The sequence below is a fragment of the Myotis lucifugus genome, unplaced genomic scaffold (genome assembly GCF_000147115.1).
Source record: "Myotis lucifugus unplaced genomic scaffold, Myoluc2.0 scaffold_41, whole genome shotgun sequence".
NCBI classification, from domain to species: Eukaryota; Metazoa; Chordata; class Mammalia; order Chiroptera; family Vespertilionidae; genus Myotis; species Myotis lucifugus.
In genome coordinates this window covers 3,600,308-3,618,318 of record NW_005871089.1, presented here as the reverse complement: position 1 = coordinate 3,618,318, position 18,011 = coordinate 3,600,308, and positions in this window count along the sequence as shown.

The following is an 18,011-nucleotide window of genomic DNA, read 5'->3' as shown; positions in this document are numbered from 1 at the left end:
TACACAAGGCCACTCTACCAATTCCAGCAGACATAGCAGCTCTACCTAATACATTTAAACAATACAGGGAAACAGCCAAAATTCAGAGACAAAGAAACATGCCACAAATTAAAGAATGGAAGAAGTCTCCAGAAAAAGAAATAAATGAAATGGAAGCAAGCAAACTACTGGATATAGAGTTCAAAACAATGGTTATAAGGTTGCTCAAATATCTTAATGAGAGCTTCAAGTGACTCAAAGAGAGCTTTAAGGGACTTAATAAGACTTTCAAGGATCTTAGTGAGAATTTAAAACACATGAAAAAGGACCAGTCAGAAAGTAAGCATACAATAACTGAAATTAATAGTAATTTACAGGGGTTCAACAGTAGAGTAGAGGATTCTGAGAATCAAATCAATGATTTGGTATATGAGGAAGCAAAAAGCGCCTAATACTAAGAGAAAAAAGAAAAAAGAACCCAAAAATATGAGGATAGTGTAAGGAGCCCCTGGGATGTCTAGTGTACCAACATTCACATTATGGGGGTGCCAGAAGAAGAGAGAGAGCAAGATATTGAAAACCTATTTGAAGAAATAATGACAGAAAACTTCCTGTACATGGTGAAAGAAATAGACTTACAAGTCCAGGAAGCACAGAGAGTCCTAAACAATAGGAACCCAAAGAGGCCTACACCAAGACACATCAGAATTAAAATGTCAGTTGTTAAAGACAAAGAGAGAATTTTAAATGCAGCAAGAGAAAAGCAGTTAGTTACTTACAAGGAAGCACCCATACAACAGTCAGCTGATTTCTGAACAGAAACTATGTAGGCCAGAAGGGAGTTGCAAATAATATCAAAGTGATGAATAGCAAGGACCTACAACCATGATTACTGTACCCAGCAAAGCTATCATTTAGAATTGAAGGTCAGATAAAGAGCTTCACAGACAAGAAAAAGTTAAAGGGGCTCATCATCACCAAACCACTGTTACATGAAATGTTGAAAATACTCAGAAGAAGAAGAAGAAGAAGAAGAAGAAGAAGAAGAAGAAGAGAAGAAGAAGAAGAAGAGAGAAGAAGAAGAAGAAGGAGAAGAAGGAGGTGGTGGAGGAGGAAGAGGAGGAGGAGGAGAAGAAGAAGAAGAAGAAGAAGAAGAAGAAGAAGAAGAAGAAGAAGAAGAAGAAGAAGAAGAAGAAGAGAAGGAGGAGGAGGAGGAGGAAGAAATATGAACAATAAAATGGCAATAAACACATATCTATCAACAATTGAATCCAAAAATCAAAATAAACCAGCAAGGAATCTAATGAACAAAAAACTGATGAATAAAATAGAACCAGAGGCATGGAAACATGGAACAGACTGACAAATCTTACAGGGAAGGGTAAGGTGAGAGATTAACCAAAGATCTTATAGGCATATAGGCATTACCTATGGACACAGATAATAGGTTGGTGAAGTCCTGGGGTGGGGTGGGAACCGGATAGAAGGGGGTAATGGGAGGGAGGAATGGGGACATCTGTAATACTCTCAACAATAAAGTATTTAAAAAATAAAAAAGAAAAGAAAAGATATATAAATACAAAATGAAAATTATAATACGACATATAAAAATTTGGGGAATGCAGCAAAAAGCAGTAATAAGAGGGAAGTTTATATCATTATAGGTCTATCTCAAGAAACAAGTGAAATCTCAAGTAAATAACCTAACATTATAACTTAAAGAACTAGAAAGAGAAGAATAAACGCAACCCAAAGTCAGCAGAAGAAAAGAAATAATAAAAATTAGAACAAAATTAAATTAAATTAAATAGAGAACAAAAAGACTGTACAAAAATTAATACAACAAAGGGTGGTTTTTTGAAATAAAACTACTGGATACAGAGTTCAAAACTCTGAAAAGGTTAGTAAAATTGACAAACCCCTGGCTAGACTCACTAAGGAAAACAGAGAAAAGACTCATATAAACAAAATCAGAAATGAAAGAGGAGAAATTACCATAGATATCACAGAAATACAAAGGATCACACTAAAATACTATCAAAAACTATATACCACCAAATTCAATAGCCGACAAAAAATAGATAAGTTCCTAGAAATATGTAACCTTCCTAGACTGAATCATGAAGAATTAGAAAATCTAAATAGACCGATCAATGGTGAAGAAATTGAAGCAACCATCAAAAAACTCCCCCCCAAAAAACTCCCCCCCAAAAAAAGTTCAGGACCAGATGGCTTCACTAATGAATTCAACCAAAGTATATTTAACATGTCAAGGAGTTTATTATCTCACATATCAGGAAGCCCAGAGATGGGAAGAGAGGACTCCAGACAGGGTACTTCAGCATTCAGTTTTTTCTCTCTATGATTTTCTGAGATCTGCCCCACTGTTTGTGTTGGCTGGTAGCAAGATGGTCACAGAAGTTCCCAGGGATGAAGAAGAGAGACCATCTCCTCTTGGGACTATTTATTATAAGTGATTAAAACCTTTCCTAATTGATGCAGAAAAAGCGTTTGAAAAAATTCAACACCCATTTTTGATAAAAACTCTCAGCAAGGTGGGAATAGAGGGATCATACCTCAACATAATAAAAGCCATATATGACAAACCCACAGCCAACATCATACTCAATGGACAAAAACTAACACCATTTCCCCTAAGAACAGGGACAAGACAGGGTTGCCCACTCTCACCACTCCTGTTCGACATAGTACTGGAAGTATTAGCCATTGCGATTAGACAAGAAGAAGAAATAAAAGGCATCCAAATTGGAAAAGAAGAAGTAAAACTGTCCTTATTTGCAGATGACATGATATTATACATAAAAAAAACCTAAAGACTCCATCAAAAAACTATTAGACTTAATAAATGAATTCGGCAATGTAGCAGGATACAAAATTAATGCCAAGAAATCTATGGCATTTCTATACACCAATAGTGAACTTGCAGAAAGAGAGACTAAAAAAACAATCCCGTTTACCATCGCACCAAAAAAATTAAGCTCCTAGGAATAAACTTAACTAAAGAGGTAAAAGACCTCTACTCAGAAAACTACAGGACATTGAAAAAAGAGATAGAGGAAGACATAAAGAGATGGAAGAACATACCATGTTCTTGGATTGGTAGAATCAACATCATTAAAATGTCCATACTACCCAAAGCAACCTATAAATTCAATGCACTTCCCATTAAAATACCAACGGCATATTTCACAGACCTAGAACGAACTCTCCAAAAATTCATCTGGAATAAAAAACAACCCTGAATAGCTGCAGCGATCCTGAGAAAGAACAAAGTAGGTGGGATCTCAATGCCAGATATCAAGCTGTATTACAAAGCCACTGTTCTCAAAACTGCCTGGTACTGGCACAAGAACAGACATATAGATCAATGGAATAGAATAGAGAGCCCAGAAATCAGCCCGAACCAATACACTCAATTAATATTTGACAAAGGAGGCAAGAAAATACAATGGAGTCAAGATAGTCTCTTCAATAAATGGTGTTGGGAAAATTGGACAGATACATGCAAGAAAATGAAACTAGACCACCAACTTACACCATACACAAAAATAAACTCAAAATGGATAAAGGACTTAAATATACGACGGGAAACCATAAAAATACTAGAAGAATCCAAAGGCAACAAAATCTCAGACATATGCCAAAGCAATTTCTTCACTGATACAGCTCCTAGGGCATTGGAAACTAACGAGAAAATAAACAAATGGGACTACATCAAAATAAAAAGCTTCTGCACAGCAAAAGAAACCATCAACAAAACAACAAGAAAGCCCACTACATGGGAGAACATATTTGCCAATGTTATCACTGATAAGGGTTTAATCTCCAACATTTATAGGGAACTCATACAACTCAACAAAAGGAGGATAAACAATCCAATCAAAAAATGGGCAAAGGACCTAAATAGACACCTTTCAAAAGAGGACATTCAGAAAGCCAAGAGACATATGAAAACATGCTCAAAGTCACTAATCATCTGAGAGATGCAAATCAAAACAACAATGAGGTACCATCTCACACCTGTCAGAATGGCTATCATCAACAAATCAACAAACGACAAGTGCTGGAGAGGATGTGGAGAAAAAGGAACCCTTCTGCACTGCTGGTGGGAATGCAGACTGGTGCAGCCACTATGGAAGACAGTATGGAGTTTCCTCAAAAAACTAAAAATGGAACTCCCATTTGACCCTGTGATCCCACTTCTAGGAATATATCCCAAGAAAACAGAAACACCAATCAGAAAGGATATATGCACCCCTACGTTCATAGCAGCATAATTCACCATAGCTAAGATCTGGAAACAGCCTAAGTGCCCATCAGTAGATGAATGGATTAGAAAACTGTGGTACACCTACACGATGGAATACTAAGCTGCTGTAAAAAAGAAGGAACTCTTACCATTTGCAACGGCATGGATGGAACTGCAGAGCATTATGCTAAGTGAAATAAGCCAGTCAATGAAGGAAAAATACCACATGATCTCACTCATTTATGGATAATAAAGACCATTATAAACTTATGAACAAAAATAGATACAGAGGCAGAGCTGCCTCGAACAGACTGTCAAACTACAGCGGGAAGGCCGGGGAGGGTTGGGAGGCGGGGGGGTCGGGGGGGCAGGGGTAAGAGATCAACCGAAGGACTTGTATGCATGCATATAAGCATAACCATTGGACATAAGACACTGGGGGGTAGGGGAGGCCAGGGGATTGTCAAGGGTGGGGGGAAAAAAAGGAGACATATGTAATACTCTTTGTAATACTTTAAGCAATAAAAAAATAATAATAATAAAATAAATAAAATAAAGTAAAATGAAAAAATAAAAACCTTTCCTAAATGTCACCCTACAGACTCCGCCTTATGCCTTCTATGGCCTCTGCACATGGCCTGGGCTTCATCACACCATGGCGGCTGCATTTCAGCAGCAAGCATTGAGAGGGAGAGGAAGAGAGAGAGAGAGAGAGAGAGAGAGAGAGAGAAAACACAAGATGGAAGTCAGATCTCTTTTTATGGCCTAGCCTCAGAAGTCATGCAGTGCCATTTCCACTACATTCTATTCATTGAGGTAGTCACAAAGTCCCACCAGCTTCAAGAACAGGGGAAATGGAATCTAACTATTGATGAGGCAGTGGCAAATTCTGGAAGAGCACATGAGAACCAATAGATTATGGCCACTTTGGGGAAAATACAAGCTGCTGCATGAGAAGATTCAGTCACTCTTCCACACATATGGCTCACTTCCATATTCAGGTCTTACCTGCCAGAATCTAGATCACATGTAGAATCCTACTGCAAGGGAGTATGGGAAATGTTTCTACTTTTCCAACCTCTATAGCACAGGAGGGTAAGTTAGAAGAGGGTTAGAATGAGACAGCTTACAGTGTCTGCCACAGATAAGAAAGACGAAAGATGAAATAAATAAAGGATTGGGAAGTAGCCAGGGTCTGGTACAGATCCTTGCCTTTTCTAATTTCAACTGCTTACCTCTTTCCTGTAGCATTGAACAAATATTTGTTGAGCATTTCCCATATTTTAGGCAAGCTATACTTTAAACAAAACAGATAGGAATTTTAGAATCTGTCGAAGACAGTCTTAAGCAAAGAATTATTATAAATAATTATGTATTTACAATTGTTAAAAGGCCTTTAAAAAGAGTACTTCCTCTTTCTACAAATATATCTTGATAGCCAATCTGATAGAGACTGTACTGAGCTTTCATTCAGAAAGCCTCCTTAGGCATGATAGGACAAAGCTCATCTCAGTGCTAAGGTGTTACTCAGAGTAGCAACTACTTGGAGTTAAGCAGCAGAGATTAGTAAAGGTAAGTAAATGTTTACATAAATTTAAAATTCTTAATCAGACTGGGATCAACAGTATCTGGACAAACTTGGCACTAACCAAAGAAAAATGGAGGCTTTGGCTTCAAAGATGAGAAAAGCTCAATTTCATTTATACCTCAGATACTGACAAGAGTAAACAGTGAGCTCCAGCTCAGGACAGAAGTGTGAAATCCCAGCACCTATACTAGCCACTTGTTTTATGAGTTGGAAACAGTAGAGTTCACTATCAGCCATGACTGGAACTTTAGCTCCTGAGGAAAACACGCCATTCATTCCAGGGAACTGTGGGTTGCTGACAAGGGAAGGGATGACCATGATTGGATTCTGTGTCTGGAAACAATTACACCCTTATTGACCAACACTGAAGGTGCTCTTATGACTTATGGTTCAGTGACCTCAGCAAGTTTGTTTTAGTCATGTTAAAATCGACTCCCCATTATGGGCTCACCACACTGGGCTCTTTCAGTAGCTAAAGCAAGTAGTAGCTGCATTGATACTCCTATATAATAAAAGGCTAATATGCAAATTGTCCCCTCAACTGGGAGTTCAACTGGGAGTTTGACCAGAGGGCAGGGCCTGCCGGCCAATTGCCCACGGCCCCTCCCTCCGAAGAGCCCACCCAATCGACCATGATCAGGGTGGGCCTGCTGGACCCCACCCATGCACAAATTTGTGCACCAGGATTCTAGTATTGTAATATGCATTAAATTATATGTTATTTCCTCAATTAACAGAATGAAGTTACAGGGATAAACAGCACAGCCTGACACCCATTCTTTTCCTCTCTGATGTTTTCTTCTTAAGGAACAAACACACAGCTTCATTACCAACAAGTTCAGAATAAATTAATAGGAGCTGAAGTCTGTGAAATTAGATTCACTTTCTAATTAGCAGGAGAATTCACAGGCTCTCTTCTCCAGATGAGGATGGCCATTTGTAATCTCAGAAAACTGAACCCTCCCCTCTTACAAAAGGAATTTCTGATTGAAGTGTAAATGTGAATATCCTTTGGCCACCAGGAAGATTGTTTAATTCCACCTTATGGTTGGGAGATTGTGTGATCCAGCAATTTTCATTTTCAAAGGAATTGTCTCTTTACTAATATGTCCCCAGCTTAGTTGGCACCCTCCTCTATGGAGTTCAAAGTGATTTTGAGACTTTTGTCTGTAATTTTCACATCCCAGACAGAAGAGATAGAGGCCAGGAGAGAAAGCAACTGCTTTCCTAACAGACAAGTGAAGGATGCTGAGGTCAGGAGCCAGATGCGTGGGGAGACCTGGAGCGAAGTTCTCAAGATGACCCAACAGGTCAGAGGCAGCCTCAGAGCATCCCAACTCTTATTTTATTCTTCACTCCCAGTAAACAACCATCACAATTGCCTCCCAAGTGTCTAGAATTGTCAAACAGACTCAGGGGGCTCTAAGTGAGGACTCTGAAGACCTTACACAAAGTGACTTAAAAGAGCAAAATTTGCCTAATGTAGGAATGGGCTCCCTGTCCATAGCAGCTAGATGCCCACTTTCCAGAAATTTCTTCATTCATGCATGCATTTAGTTATTTGACAAATGTTTATTGAGCAAAGTACCTACTATGTGCTAGATATTATTCTAGGTGCTAGGGATATAACAATGAATAAAATGGACAAAAATTGTGGCTTTCACAGAGGTTATTCTAGTGGGGAAGAAAAGCAATGAATAAGCAAAATATAAAGTTTGTTAAGTAGTAATAAATGCTAGGAAGAAGATGAAGCAAGGACATGGGATTTAAAATGTCAGGGTCTCTAAAAGTTTGAATTTTTATTTGGAGTAGCCAGGAAATTGACATTAAAGGAGCTCAGAAAGAAATGAAAACCCATAATGAATGCTGTGGAGGGTAACACAGATCATGGGTGAAACCTGAGACCAGATGTTTTCTATAGTATCTATTGAAGTAAATTCATTCCTCCTGCTTATGCATTTGTGAACGTGGCCAGTATCTGTCCTTCAGAGGATTATAGGAATTTGAAATTAATTAATATCTGTACTGAATTGAATTGTGCCCCCCCCCCAAATTCTTGTCCACCTAGAACCTCAGAATATGACCTTATTGAAAATTATATCTTTGCAGATGAGGTCATCTCAGACTAGGGTGGGCCATAAACTCAATGAGTGGTGTCCTTATAAGAAGGCTATACAGAGACACAAAGAACACACGGGGTAAGAGAGCCATGTGAAGATGGAGGAAGACATTGGAGTGATGAAGCTATAAGTCAAGGATCACCAGCAGCCTCCAAATGCTAAGAGAGAGGCATGGATCAGACTCTCCCTAAGAGCCTGCAGAAAGAACCAACCCTGCCTACACCTTGAGTTTGTTTTAAGCTACCCAGTTTGTGGTAATTTGTTGCTACAATCCTGGGAAACCAATACAGATTTTGGTACCTTTAGATGGTGCTGCTGTAACAAATCCCTAAAATGTGGAAAGGTTTTTGGAAATGGGTCATGAGTAGAGACTGGAAGAATGTTGAGGCAAATGATATAAAAAGCCTAGATGGCCTTGAAGAGATTGTTAGAGGAAATATGGACATTAAGGAGATTCCTGAGGTGAGAGCTCAGAAGGAAGTTTAGGAGGATAGTAGAGAAAGCCTCTATCATCTTAGAGAGAACATATTGTCATGAAAAGAATGTTGATAGAAATATGAACATTAAAGATGTCTCTTATGAGATCTCAGGTGAAAATGAGAAGTATGTTATTGGAAACCAGAGGAGAGATGATCTTTGTTATAAAGTGGCACAGAAGAGGGTTGAATTGTGCTCTAGAGCTGCGTGGAAAATAGAATTTGCAAGTGATAAACTTGGTTATTTAGCTGAGGAGATTTTCAAGCATAATATGGAAGATGCAGCCTGGTTTCTTCTTGCTGCTTCTAGTAAATGTGAGGGGAAATAGATAAATTGAAAAGAAACTATTAAGCAAACAGAAACCAAAACTGCATGATTTGGAAAATTTTCAGTCTATTCATATCATAAAAGATGCTTAAGCCATGCTCTGGAAAGAACAAGGGTGGACAACCTCTACTCTAGAGATTAGGTGTATAGTTCATGGATTCAATGAACCATTTCTGCAGAAGCCAGGAATAGAGGTGGGTCTATCCAGAAAGGCTCTATAGAGAACTGTTGTGTCTCATGACATGGGTTCTCTTGACAACACAGAAGACCCACAAGGATTTTGAGACTGTTATAATACCAAAAATGCTACCAACTTGGACTGAAGGGAACAGAGATGGGACAAAATGAAGGAAATCTATCTACTTCTGGGGTTCTACAGGCAGGAAACCAGTCAATAGAGCTACTGAGATGTGAATATGGTTATCTACTTATATAAAAACCATGGGTGGTGTTCATCACAACCACAGCCGCCAAGACCAAGCGGAAGGAAGTCAGTCCTGCAGGGGTTGCCCTCCCCCGAGCTGTTTCTTGTAAGGGCGGGGTTTGAGGCAGGAACACGCCCTGGGAGCGTGGAGGCATATCTTTCTAAAGTGTGCTGCACCAGCATGGGGTGAACCTGAGTGGGGACGGCTGAAAGGCTTAGAAAAGACAGACAAGAGAATGAAAGCCGGGTCTCGGTGGGATGCTGATTCTCTGAGAGACAGCGACCACGCCCACAGCCATGCCTTTATTTTATAGCAGATGCTACGAGGCAAAGTAAGGGCGTGACCCAGATGTTTACAACATTTTCCTGGGTTTCAATCCTACTCAACTACATGCACCTGAATTCTATCAAGCCTACATCATTCAGGCACGTGGAGCCACGTGTTTGGACCATAGGTTCAAGCTTACAACTACAGCTGTTGGCTATAACTATGCTGGGAGGGCCCTGCCCTCCAAGCTGCGACTTGCACGTGGCAATAAGAGGACTGTGCCCTCTCATCAGTCCAAGGCTTGAGCCTGTCCAAAACACTGTAGCGGCTCCCCACAATGAAGTTTTAATTCTGTTTCTTTGTTACTGATGTTGTGGCCCCACCCCATAACAAAGAAACAATTTCCTGAGGATGAGGCCCAGGAATCAGGATTTTAAAAAGATTCCCAGGTGATTCTAATGTGCAGCCAGGGTTGAGAACCACTGCTATAAATAATATTAAAAATATATCTAAACGTGCAATTCTTTGTCCAAAAAAAATGAGCATGTTCAAAAATTAAATGAAGAAAATTTGGATATACTCGATGGAGATTTTCACACATATTTGAGTGATGATTCTATTGATTCCACAGATGATGCTGAAAAGGAAAATTTTCCCATCGAATTTCTTAATAGTATTACTCTTTCGGGAATGCTGTGTCATAAATTAAAATTGAAAGTGGGTGCAATCATCATGCTATTGAGAAATCTCAATAGTAAATGGGGTCTTTGTAATGGTACCAGATTTATTATCAAAAGATTACGACCTAACATTATCGAAGCTGAAGTATTAACAGGATCTGCAGAGGGAGAGGCTGTTCTGATTCCAAGAATTAATTTGTCCCCATCTGACACTGGCCTCCCATTTAAATTGATTCGACGACGGTTTCCTGTGATGCCAGCATTTGTGATGACTATTAATAAATCACAAGGACAAACTCTAGACAAAGTAGGAATATTCCTACCTGAACCCGTTTTTGCACATGGTCAGTTATATGTTGCTTTCTCTCGAGTTTGAAGAGCATGTGATGTTACAGTTAAAGTTCTAAGTACTTCATCACAAGGGAAATTAGTCAAGCACTCTGAAAGTGTTTTCACTCTTAATGTGGTGTACAGGGAGATATTAGAACAAGTTTAATCACTTTATCAGTCATTGTTTGCATCACAGTTGTTTTTATATCATGTTTTTGTTGTTTTCATATCATGTTTTTATTGTTTTTATATCATGCCTCTGTTGTTATATCCTTTTGTTACTGTTTATTTATTAATAAATGTATATATTATTTTCATATACATTTTACTAATTTCCTTTCATCTCTCACACTTCTATTATAGGGAAAGGGCAAATAGCAATATTAAAATATCTCTGCTAATTAATTCCCTTTTAAAAAATATATTTTATTGATTTTTTACAGAGAGGAAGGGAGAGGGATAGTTAGAAACATCGATGAGAGAGAAACATCGATCAGCTGCCTCCTGCACACTCCCCACTGGGAATGTGCCCATAACCAAGGTACATGCCCTTGACCGGAATCGAACCCGGGACCCTTGAGTCCACAGGCCGATGCTCTATCCACTGAGCCAAACCGATTAGGGCAATTAATTCCCTTTTAATGTGCATGAATTTTGTGCACCAGGCTACTAGTCCTTTAAGAAAAGGGAAGAATGACTTTGGGGTAGGGGAGGCTCAAGGCCAGTGGTGCTGCCTCCAGCATACACCCTGACGAGGGCCAGTGATCAAACCTGCATCCCAGGTACATGCCCTTGACCAGAATTGAACCCATGCCCCTTCAGTGCACAGGCTGGCACTCTAACCACTGAGCACACTGGCCAGGTCACTGAGGTCCATTATTATAATGACTTACCATAAATTGCCCTCTGGCTCCAATGACTCACATCTCTCCCACATGCAAAATGCATTCATCCCCTTACAAGACCCCCATATTTTCAACCAATTACATCATCAGATTCCAAGTCCATGAATTCATCATCTAAATCAAATTTAGATGTACATGGGGCTTCTTGGGTACATTTCCTTGGATAGTGCTCATGTTGATCTAGTGACCTATAAAGTAAAAACACAAATTATTTGACCTTAACACATGTAATAGAAAATGGTGAGACAGGGATTGGCTAACCCTCAAGAGACACCTCTATTTTAAAAGGGGATAAATGAGAGGCACATAGTAGTCACTGTTCCACTGTAATTTTGAAATCTAGCTGGGCATATGTCAACAGTCCCCCCAACTTTCAGGACAAAGAGTGTTCCTTAATTAGGACTTATTTTCTGCTTTCTGGGAGTGGTTCCCTATGCACTGTTCTTCTGGGCTCTGAGCTTCGCCATTTGAGACATCTTTACATTTTTTAAAATAGATTTTAGAGAGCGGAAGGGGGAGAGAGAAAGAGAGGGAGAGAGAAGAGAGAGAGAGAGAGAGAGAGAGAGAGAGAGAAATATTCATCAGTTGCCTCCCACATGCACCCCAACTGGGGATCAAACCCACAACCTAGATATGTTTCCTGACCAGGAATTGAACCTGCCATCTCTTGGTGTACAGGATAATGCCCCAATCAACTGAGCCACACCTGCCAGGGCTGAGACAGCTTTCCTTTTCAATAACTAATGGATCACATTTACAGCTGTATGCCTGTCTCTACCTGCTTCCTGGTGTAAAAAGTTGGGAGCTCAGAGACCTTTTCATTTTGCTGTTTCTTTCTTTCTTTTTTTAATCCAAGTTAGTAATATTTTTTCCGGGATAATTCTCTTTAAAATTGTGTGGATTTCCCATGAATCATGCTTCAAAATCCACTTTCATAATACTTTCCAAGTTATGCATTTTTCTACTTTGAGTAGATGTGAGTGTTGTGTTAGAAACTCTCTTGTCTAGCTGAAAGGATTGACTAAGCATCACCTTAAATCTTTCTAAGATCTAAACAAAAAGCCTCACAGTCACAATCTTGATTCATTCTTTGCCCTGAGACCATTTCTTACTTTGAGAATCTTTTTCCAAGAGACTGTCTTGAAACATCTATATTGTCTATAAGTTCTTGCAAACCCAATACTTCCTTCTTGAGTTCCTCTTTCTTTATAATATCTTATCATGTGCTGCTTATAGAAGCCAATGGGAACTTTCAATGTTCTTCCTGAAATTCTCTTCAGAAAGCCCCACAGGTTCATTAACTATATTTTCTGTTCTCCAATATATAACTGTTTCACCACAATTAACACAGATTGCCCTTTCTCCAGCCTCCAATAGCAGTTCCCTCACTTCCCTTCCGGCATTCACATTCTCATCATCCTACCAGCCTCCAGCTGCCACTCAGCCCCAAAGTCAGACTGGAAGTGGTCTGGGTCCCTCTAGGCCAGTGGTTCTCAACCTTCTGGCCCTTTAAATACAGTTCCTCATGTTGTGACCCAACCATAAAATTATTTTTGTTGCCACTTCATAACTGTAATGTTGCTACTGTTATGAATCGTAATATAAATATCTGATATGCAGGATGGTCTTAGGCGACCCCTATGAAAGGGTCGTCCAACCGCCAAAGGGGTCGCGACCCACAGGTTGAGAACCACCGCTCTAGGCCAAAGGAGAGGCTCTGGCCCAGAGTAAGTGCTCAGTCAATGTGTGACAAATGAACAAGTGAGCATGTGCAATGTGTTCTCCTCACTGACCGAGAGTCATGTGCATCAGGAGAGAGAAATCACTCAGCTCCGTCCTATGCCTCATCCCCACCCCTCACTATGAGCTCTGGCTTTGGTTCCCTCCTCTCCCCACTCACTCCCAAATGTAGGCCACGCCTGGAAGGACACTCTGAGTGGCCACAAATTCCTGCCATTCCACCATTTGGGGTCATCATGTCTGGGCTACCATGATAAGAATGGGCTCTCTCCTGAGGCCTAGAAGCACAGAAGCTTCATTCTGGAGCCACAGACACAGACTGGTGGCAAAGGACAGAAATCAGTGGTGGAGGTAGGACAGTATGCACAGGAGTGTCACCATTCCCGTGACCTCTGGCTGCTGAAAGGGCCTTACCAGCCACAACCCTAGATGGCCAGACTGTGAAGGGTCACAGCCACTGCACATGTGGAAGTGGAGGCCCAGAGAGGAGCCTGTGGTCAGTGGTCAGTGGCAGAGCCATACCTCGGGGCTGGCAGCCTGACCTCTAGCAGTTTATCAGTTTCTCTCAGGAAGTCTCCAGCAGACACTGACACAGATGGGAAGACTTGACCCAGACACTGAGCAGAGGGTAAGGGGAAATAGAGTGAGAAAACAGAGAGGACCCTGCCCCCTCCCCAGGGAACACCCTAACAGAGCCCTCTCCCACCAAAGGCCTCCTGTTAGCAGGGCCTCCGTGAAGCAGGGCCAAGCCCTGGGAGTGTCTCTAGGTCCAGAGGTTGCCATGTTTTTCCCCACCGCATTCCTAATGCTCATCCAGTATCCCCACTGGGGTTTTGAGGCAGCCTGGACACAACCTTGACCAGGCCCCAATCCCTTACCCCTCCCCTCTCCTGACCCTCCCACTGCCTCCAGGCTGCAGACCCACACACACCAAGCTGCCCACCTGAGTCAGCCCCCAGAGTGTACAGCCTACACATTCCCTGAGCTCACCAGTCACTCACTCTCTATCCCTGCCCCTACTCTGTGCTGGGCCCAGGAGACAGCGATGACTCAGAGCCAGCTCTGCCCTCGGGTCCTTCAGACGTGGACAAATAGCCGTTTTCCCTCTGACGAGCAAATTCATGGTTTTCTCTCAGGAGAGGTGCAGAGAGCCTGGGAAATGTTGCTCCCTCTGGCTCCAGAGCAACTTTGAGGGCAAAGAGACCCATATCTGAGGTCCCCTTCCCCAGTCATCACCTCCTCCCTGGGATTTTCCATAAATCCTCTGGTGAAGAGAGAAAGGACTAAGAGGAGTGAGGGAGGCCTGGAATGAGGCGCACTCAGACACAGGCACACACAAGAGCGTGCACGCACACAAAGATACACACACACCGATGCACACACACACACACATGCATGCTTAGACACACAAAGGCATACACAAAGTCACACCCAGATAAAAGCACACATAAACACACTTACCTACATCATCAGGCAGATCTCATGCAAACACGAAGACAATATGGAGGTACACATGCCAAAGCCACAGCACACAGGCACACACAGACACGCACATGCAGACAAATCCACAGCAAGTCCCCAAGCCTCCTGACTGCAATGGGCACATGTATCATGTTGGTTCTACCCAGGACTGGACGGTGCCCCTCCCTGCAGCCTAGGGTTTTGTGGCAGCTGCTGCTTGGGTAGGCTGCAGCCTCTGACAGAAAGAGGGGAAATGGAGATCTGGGGACATCTTCCAAGGAAGGAAGGTGCACTCAGAGGGAGCCCTCAGCCAGGCTCAGGGGCGCACCCCGTGGCCCTGGTACAGGGTGGGTCCCAAGAGAAGTGTCAGATGGCATTGCAAGCCCAGGAGTGTACAGCTAGCCACACTCCCCCCACTTCAGGCCAGGAAACTCCAACCCAGTGTCCAAATCAAGAGTCTGCTCCCTGGGGTGGTGGCAGGGAGGGCTGAGGGGCTTTAGCCTCTCTCCACCAGCCTCTGCTTCGAGGTAGGACAAAGCCCCCACTGTAACCCTCCCCTGACTCTGCTAGGAATTCCAAACACAGACCTCCAGCTGCAGCCGATTTCCAGGGTGGGGGGCAGAGGGCTGACTCCATGATGCTCAGAGCATTTACAGCCAGTGGGAAACTTCCCTGGGCCTCCCTGACTCCAGAAATAAATGATTCCGCCCACAGAAAGCTACTCGGACGTGGCTGGAATGACCCGCTGGAGAGTGCTTCCACATTGAGGACTTGTGGTGCTAGTGGCAGCCACTGCTGTGAGCCTAGGCAGGGCTATTTGTGCAGCATGGGGTCAAATCACACAGCCTCTAGGCCCCAAGACCCCAACAGCCCAAACCACAGCCACCAGCAGCTCTATCAGGGGCAGGAAGCTGGAGGCCCAGCTTTGTAAACAGCAGCTGCTTGGAAGTATCTGTCTGTGGACAAAAATGGGGTTTTGTCTTCTTAAACAGAAAACCTAGTTTCTTTTCCTTCTCACATAACTCCAAGGCTGCTGACTAGCTCTAAAAGGAAGAAACAGGCACATGAGTTCCCTGGCTCATGCAAGGCCCCACCGTCGCTAAATCCCCCAAGTGTTTCCAGGAGTCCCAGGAGGTGACTGGCATGTACTCACGGATGAAGCTGGTCAGTTGCTGTATGACAGCTGCAGACTTATTCCTCTTCTGCTAGGGATTGTGTCCACCTGACACTACCATTTCAGCTGGGTACTGATATGGGAAAATTGGAGTGGAACGTGCATTGTCTCTCTGGGCAGGATGGTTCCTGGGCTCTTTGTCTGGTGGAGTCGCAGAATGAAAACATGGACAAAAAATGGTATAGCAAAGACGGAAATTTATTGAGAAACAAGCACAGACTCCTACTTGGGGAGGGGGAAAGAGTCCCACAGCACAGACTCCCACTTGGGGACGGGGAAGTGTCCCACTGAGTCCATTTTTTCCACAGCTTATAAAGAGATTTTTGTGCCTTGATATACCCTCTGATTGGTCACTATCCCCTTAGCTTGGTTACTATAGCAACTCCAGAGCTTAGCCCTTACTTGAAGTACGTGAGGTTCCCTCCTTCTTCTCCCTTATTGTTTCCCTATTTCCTCTGGGCTTTCTTCCTCCCTCTTTGAATGAGGGGCTTCCTTCCCTTTATTCCATAAATGTATATCTTTTGGAGCTCCCAGCTCCCTTATCTTATGGAAATGTACCTGTAGACCTGTGCTTTTTCCATGGACCTCTTAATTCTTAAATTTTCCTAAACCTGCCTATTTCACACCTAAAAATTCCTTTCAGAACTACTGGCTGCCTCCACACCACTGTGAGAGGAGAATGCAAAGCTGCCCCACAGCAGGGCAAAGTGGGGCAAAACCTCTCTCCTTCGGTGCCAAGCTCCATCAGAGCAGAACAGTGCAGGGCTGTCTTAAGAGAACTTTATGAAAGGACTTTTGCAGTTCTGACCATCCCTCTTATCTTAGCATCCATACATGAAGCCATGGAGGTTGGTGATGGAGAGACAGACAAGGCTGGACCCAGAACTACTTCACCCCTTAATGCCTTCACTGATCCAACCCATTGGCCTGGCCACTTTTTCCCAAAGACAAGGACTCTTCCCCAAGGACCATGGTCTACACAAAAGAGGATGCTGTCTCACTAGTTGCCAGATATACTATCCTATCTAATAAAAGACAAAAAGGGTAATTGACCGTACCTTCACTATGCTTTCCATTGGCTAATCAGGGAGATATGCAAATTAACCGCCAACAAAGATGGCGGCCGGCAGCCACGCAGCTGAAGCGAGCAGGAGGCTTGCTTGCTCCAGTGATGGAGGAAGCCAAGGTTCCCCGCCTGTTGTGGCCCAGCTCTGAGCTCTGAAAGCAACAAAGTTTCAATTATAGAAGCTAAACAAACCCCTGATACCTGCTTTCAGCAGGCCGTGGCCTCAGAGCTGGAATGAGCAGGAGCCTGCTCTCAGCTCCAGTGACGGCAACAAAGTTTCAATTATAGAAGGTAAATAAATCCCAGAATAAAAAAAAAAAAGAAAAAAAGGAGAGACTGGGAGCTTCAGTTGCCAGCCAGCCTGAAAACGGCCCTCAGCCCCTCACCCAGACTGGCCAGGCACCCCAGTGGGGACCCCCACCCTAAAGGGGGTGTGGCCAGCCTGAAAACAGCCATCAGACCCTCATCCAGGCTGGCCAGGCACCCCAGCGGGACCCCCACCCTGATCCGGGACACCCTTCAAGCCTGAAAACAGCCATCAGACCCACCTGTGCACCAGACCTCTATCCTATATAGTAAAAGGGTAATATGCAAACTGACAGCAGGTGGTCATCCCCCGAGGGGTCCCAGACTGCGAGAGGGCACAGGCCTGGCTGAGGGACCCCACTGAGTGCACAAATTTTTGTGCACCGGGCCTCTAATAAAAGGGTAATATGCAAATTGGTCACAACTCCCTCACAGTCATGACCAGATATGCTAATTAGTCACGACCAATATGCAAATTGACCATCACTCCAACAAAATAATAAAGAGGGATATGCTAATTAGCCCTGATATGCTAATTAGTCACAACCAGTATGCAAATTAACCATCACTCCAACACACAAGATGGCCACCACAAGATGGCCTGCAGGGGAGGGTAGTTAGGGGTGACTGGGCCAGCAGGGGAGGGCAGTTAGGGGTGACTGGGCTGGCAGGGGTGGGCAGTTGGGGGGTACCAGGCCTGTAGGGGAGGGCAGTTGAGGGTGATCAGGCAGGGGAGGGCAGTTAGGGGCAACCAGGCCGGCAAAGGAGGACAAAGTTAGGGGTGACTGGGCCAGCAGGGGAGGGCAGTTGAAGATGACCAGGCCAGCAGGGGAGGGCAGTTGGGGGTGACCGGGCTGGCAGGGGAGGGCAGTTGAGGGTGATCAGGCCAGCAAGGG